The following is a 6,540-nucleotide window of genomic DNA, read 5'->3' as shown; positions in this document are numbered from 1 at the left end:
GGAGGGGATATTAATAGGGTATTAAAAGTATCAACACAAGACAGAACAGAAACAATGGGTATTGAATAGAAGTGTTTGTAGAAAGCCTATTGGTCCATATTTCTTGATGCTTCTATATTGGAGCGGAGTCTTGAGGTGGGTAGAATATAGTTGTGCAATAATTGGCTGTTGATTGCTGGTGTTGACTTCTTGATGTGTAGTGCCTCGCAAACGTCAAGCCGCCTGCTATCGCTGTATCTATCGATGATTTCTGTGTTGTTTACTAGGATTTCTCTGGCGATGGTTTGGTTATGGGAAGAGATTATATGTTCCTTAATGGAGCCCTGTTGCTTATGCATCGTTAAACGCCTAGAAAGAGATGTTGTTGTCTTGCCTATTTACTGGGTTTTTTGGAGCTTACAGTCCCCAAGTGGGCATTTGAAGGCATAGACGACATTAGTCTCTTTTAAAGCGTTCTGTTTTGTGTCTGGAGAGTTTCTCATGAGTAGGCTGGCCGTTTTTCTGGTTTTATAGTAAATCGTCAGTTGTATCCTCTGATTTTTGTCTGTAGGGATAACGTTTCTATTAACAATATCTTTCAGGACCCTTTCCTCCGTTTTATGAGCTGTGGAAAAGAAGTTCCTGTAAAATAGTCTAATAGGGGGTATAGGTGTTGTGTTAGTTGTCTCTTCAGAGGTTGCATGGCTTTTCACTTTCCTTCTTATGATGTCTTCGATGAAACCATTGGAGAAGCCGTTATTGACTAGGACCTGCCTTACCCTACAGAGTTCTTCGTCGACTTGCTTCCATTCTGAGCTGTGGCTGAGAGCACGGTCGACGTATGCGTTAACAACACTCCTCTTGTACCTGTCAGGGCAGTCGCTGTTGGCATTTAGGCACATTCCTATGTTTGTTTCCTTAGTGTAGACTGCAGTGTGAAAACCTCCGCTCTTTTCCATGACTGTTACATCTAGAAAAGGCAGCTTCCCATCCTTTTCCGTCTCGTAAGTGAAATGCAGCACGGAACTCTGCTCAAATGCCTCCTTCAGCTTCTGCAGATGTCTGACATCAGGTACTAATGCTGTGAGGCACTACACATCAAGAAGTCAACACCAGCAATCAACAGCCAATTATTGCACAACTATATTCTACCCACCTCAAGACTCCGCTCCAATATAGAAGCATCAAGAAATATGGACCAATAGGCTTTCTACAAACACTTCTATTCAATACCCATTGTTTCTGTTCTGTCTTGTGTTGATACTTTTAATACCCCTATTAATATCCCCTCCTGTTCTGTCTTGTGTTAATGCCACATCACCCTTCCCACCTCACTCAAATGTAGATATAAAATCAGAGATACGTTCTAATCAGTTGTGTATTTGTGAAGTCTTTGAAAATGTAATAAGTTTTACGAAACGCGCCCGTGTCGCGTCAGACTAGAAATAAAAATGAATTTTGGAGAAGTGATTTTTGATTTACCTCCAACAGTGAAGCGTAATGTACGAAAGATTGAGAAAATTCGTGTTAGAATTATTAATCTTACTTTTTCGGTCATATTTAATAATATATATAACTGAAAACTCACACCCCAGAAGTGACTCGAACCCATACTCCCAGAAGCAACGCAACTGGTATGTACAAGACGCCTTAATCCACTTGACCATCACGACCGGACATAATGAGGTGATAGCCGAGGCTATATGAACCACCCCACCGCCGGCACTCTGATAGTTATCTTGGGCATAGCATTTTACCAAATCACCTCATTCTTTGGGGCACACGTGAGGAACACAAATGCGAACAAGCCTGAATGGTCCCCAGGACATATGCAACTGAAAACTCACACCCCAGAAGTGACTCGAACCCATACTCCCAGAAGCAACGCAACTGGTATGTACAAGACGTTGATTTGGTAAAATGCTATGCCCAAGATAACTATCAGAGTGCCGGCGGTGGGGTGGTTCATATAGCCTCGGCTATCACCTCATTATGTCCGGTCGTGATGGTCAAGTGGATTAAGGCGTCTTGTACATACCAGTTGCGTTGCTTCTGGGAGTATGGGTTCGAGTCACTTCTGGGGTGTGAGTTTTCAGTTGCATATGTCCTGGGGACCATTCAGGCTTGTTCGCATTTGTGTTCCTCACGTGTGCCCCAAAGAATGAGGTGATTTGGTAAAATGCTATGCCCAAGATAACTATCAGAGTGCCGGCGGTGGGGTGGTTCATATAGCCTCGGCTATCACCTCATTATGTCCGGTCGTGATGGTCAAGTGGATTAAGGCGTCTTGTACATACCAGTTGCGTTGCTTCTGGGAGTATGGGTTCGAGTCACTTCTGGGGTGTGAGTTTTCAGTTGCATATGTCCTGGGGACCATTCAGGCTTGTTCGCATTTGTGTTCCTCACGTGTGCCCCAAAGAATGAGGTGATTTGGTAAAATGCTATGCCCAAGATAACTATCAGAGTGCCGGCGGTGGGGTGGTTCATATAGCCTCGGCTATCACCTCATTATGTCCGGTCGTGATGGTCAAGTGGATTAAGGCGTCTTGTACATACCAGTTGCGTTGCTTCTGGGAGTATGGGTTCGAGTCACTTCTGGGGTGTGAGTTTTCAGTTGCATATGTCCTGGGGACCATTCAGGCTTGTTCGCATTTGTGTTCCTCACGTGTGCCCCAAAGAATGAGGTGATTTGGTAAAATGCTATGCCCAAGATAACTATCAGAGTGCCGGCGGTGGGGTGGTTCATATAGCCTCGGCTATCACCTCATTATGTCCGGTCGTGATGGTCAAGTGGATTAAGGCGTCTTGTACATACCAGTTGCGTTGCTTCTGGGAGTATGGGTTCGAGTCACTTCTGGGGTGTGAGTTTTCAGTTGCATATGTCCTGGGGACCATTCAGGCTTGTTCGCATTTGTGTTCCTCACGTGTGCCCCAAAGAATGAGGTGATTTGGTAAAATGCTATGCCCAAGATAACTATCAGAGTGCCGGCGGTGGGGTGGTTCATATAGCCTCGGCTATCACCTCATTATGTCCGGTCGTGATGGTCAAGTGGATTAAGGCGTCTTGTACATACCAGTTGCGTTGCTTCTGGGAGTATGGGTTCGAGTCACTTCTGGGGTGTGAGTTTTCAGTTGCATATGTCCTGGGGACCATTCAGGCTTGTTCGCATTTGTGTTCCTCACGTGTGCCCCAAAGAATGAGGTGATTTGGTAAAATGCTATGCCCAAGATAACTATCAGAGTGCCGGCGGTGGGGTGGTTCATATAGCCTCGGCTATCACCTCATTATGTCCGGTCGTGATGGTCAAGTGGATTAAGGCGTCTTGTACATACCAGTTGCGTTGCTTCTGGGAGTATGGGTTCGAGTCACTTCTGGGGTGTGAGTTTTCAGTTGCATATGTCCTGGGGACCATTCAGGCTTGTTCGCATTTGTGTTCCTCACGTGTGCCCCAAAGAATGAGGTGATTTGGTAAAATGCTATGCCCAAGATAACTATCAGAGTGCCGGCGGTGGGGTGGTTCATATAGCCTCGGCTATCACCTCATTATGTCCGGTCGTGATGGTCAAGTGGATTAAGGCGTCTTGTACATACCAGTTGCGTTGCTTCTGGGAGTATGGGTTCGAGTCACTTCTGGGGTGTGAGTTTTCAGTTGCATATGTCCTGGGGACCATTCAGGCTTGTTCGCATTTGTGTTCCTCACGTGTGCCCCAAAGAATGAGGTGATTTGGTAAAATGCTATGCCCAAGATAACTATCAGAGTGCCGGCGGTGGGGTGGTTCATATAGCCTCGGCTATCACCTCATTATGTCCGGTCGTGATGGTCAAGTGGATTAAGGCGTCTTGTACATACCAGTTGCGTTGCTTCTGGGAGTATGGGTTCGAGTCACTTCTGGGGTGTGAGTTTTCAGTTGCATATGTCCTGGGGACCATTCAGGCTTGTTCGCATTTGTGTTCCTCACGTGTGCCCCAAAGAATGAGGTGATTTGGTAAAATGCTATGCCCAAGATAACTATCAGAGTGCCGGCGGTGGGGTGGTTCATATAGCCTCGGCTATCACCTCATTATGTCCGGTCGTGATGGTCAAGTGGATTAAGGCGTCTTGTACATACCCATTCTTATACAAGGCACTTCTGGGAACAAAATTCAAGATGCTCTTAACATACTTGGTACAACCTGTCACAAGTTAGGCTTAGTTATAAATGCAGATAAAACCAAATACGAGTATAGGAAACGAAGAAATATAACACTTACTCTAAATGGTGTGGAACTGAGCCGTGTACAGAAGTACAAGTATCTGGGCATGTATGTTGGATACACATGTGAGAGTAAAAATGCTGAAATAAATCATATCAGCACCTTATGTAAAGCCCGTCTGCATCCTCTAAAAGCACTGGCTTTTTCTGGTAAAGGTGTTGGGGTACCTATCTTGCGGATGTTATACATAAGCACTGTTCGATCCCTGATAGACTACGCAGCACCCGTATTGTCTTACACAGGCCAAGGCAGAATTCAAAAAATAGAGCTGATACAGAACGAGGCTATGAGGATTATTCTTGGATGTCAAAGAAATGCAATGATTGAAATAATGAGAATGGAATTAAATTTACAGAGTGTGTGTGATAGAGTCCGTGACATTAACACTAGAGTATCTATTCGTTTCATGCGGAGAAAAGGAGGGGATAAGCTGTTTGAGAGCGTTCAGACCTGCTTGAGTGACGTACACACTTCCAGGAAACTGAGGGAGACACGCTATACGAGAGGATTAGCTCATGACCTCAGGGAATACGACGTACTTGACTGCTGTAAACCCTCTCGACAGTGTAATATGTCTGCTCCCTGGATAGTACAGAAAATAGACGTCGAAATTGTACCCCTCAAGGTGAAAAAGATTCATCATGAACCGGGACAATTACGGTGTTTGTATGGAAGCATGATATCTCGGTTACCAAGAGGCAACAGTTTACATGTATATTGCGACGGGTCGGTGGCGGAAGATGGCAGGGCAGGGTGTGGTGTCCTAATAAGGGATTATACGGAGTTTGGGACTGTGGACAGGATAATTGAACTCCGGCTTAGTAATTATATATCATCCACACAAGCTGAACTGCAGGCCATTCTGGCGTGTTTGTAGGAAGTACGTCATGACGACAAAAATGTTTTTGTATTTGTCGATAGCCGAGGAGCACTGGAGTCCTTAAACAGTCGAAACCCAGTCTTCATGTCTATAGTGGAGGACTGTAAGAGAAGAATAACTGAGATACAGCTGAAAGGTTATAGTGTGAAATTCATGTGGATTCCGTCTCATGTTGGAATAGTGCTCAACGAGGTGGCGGATGACTTGGCCAAACGTGCCACATCAAAACCACAAGTTGACATTGAATGTGAATTCACAATGAGACAAATAAGAAGCAAAATCAGAAATATTCAGGCACAGGCGGGAGTGGAGAGGAGAGAGATAATGTATGAGAGAAGTCAAACCATGCAACACTACATGTATGTGAGTCAAAACACCCATTTCACTTATGGTAAAAGGAGAAATGCTTGGAGTGACTCTGTGTACATGCGGCTCAGGCTTGGGTACAAATATTACTGGGAATATGGGATAGATGTTCATGGTAATGACACGAAGTGTAAACTATGTGGTATGTTAAGGTCTCACACCCTTGCCCATTATATTCTTGATTGTCCGTTGATTAATGTATATAGAAACACTGAGATAAGGACTGTTCCTGAACAAATAGCCTGGATGTGTCACAACGGAAAGGTTGATGATATTCTTGAGAGATATAAGAATTTTGCACCAAGATTGTAATATTTTGTTGAATTATCTGCAGGTGTCTTGCAAATTGTCTATACAGTATACCTAGGTCATAAAAGTATTTGTGTGTACGTCTGATACCATACTACTTGTGAAGGAGGAAATGTATATGTTTACCTCTCAGAATGTTTGGTAATATGTTTATTGTTTGAGATGTGTGTCTATGTATATATTAACACGTTGTACTGAATGGGGTGAGAATAGCTTGAGCTACCTCATCCCTTTGTGTGTATTTTACCTCAATAAACTTATTTCAATTTCAATTTCAGTTGCGTTGCTTCTGGGAGTATGGGTTCGAGTCACTTCTGGGGTGTGAGTTTTCAGTTGCATATGTCCTGGGGACCATTCAGGCTTGTTCGCAATAATATATATATATATATATATATATATATATATATATATATATATATATATATATATATATATATATATATATATATATATATATTTATTTAAAGCGTAACAATGGTGTATTATAGAGCTCCTGAATGTCTTAAAAATATACCGACAAATATGTATGCAAAGTACGACTAGCCCAGCATAGCTAATCAATTCACTGCTTTGTTTTGTGCATTCCTCAATTTGTTGGAGAGTAGCGAAGGGAATTTCAGAACACTAATTACTCCTCTGTTATCTCACCTCCTTTACGCATTGTCGACATTTTAACAAAGTTAATTTGCATGCATTTAACCGGATTTATTTAAGATGTTCACTATATCCAAATTACACTTTGCTTTCTATC

This window comes from Procambarus clarkii, chromosome 43 (genome assembly GCF_040958095.1).
Source record: "Procambarus clarkii isolate CNS0578487 chromosome 43, FALCON_Pclarkii_2.0, whole genome shotgun sequence".
Taxonomy (NCBI): Eukaryota; Metazoa; Arthropoda; class Malacostraca; order Decapoda; family Cambaridae; genus Procambarus; species Procambarus clarkii.
This window is presented reverse-complemented; position numbering follows the sequence as displayed.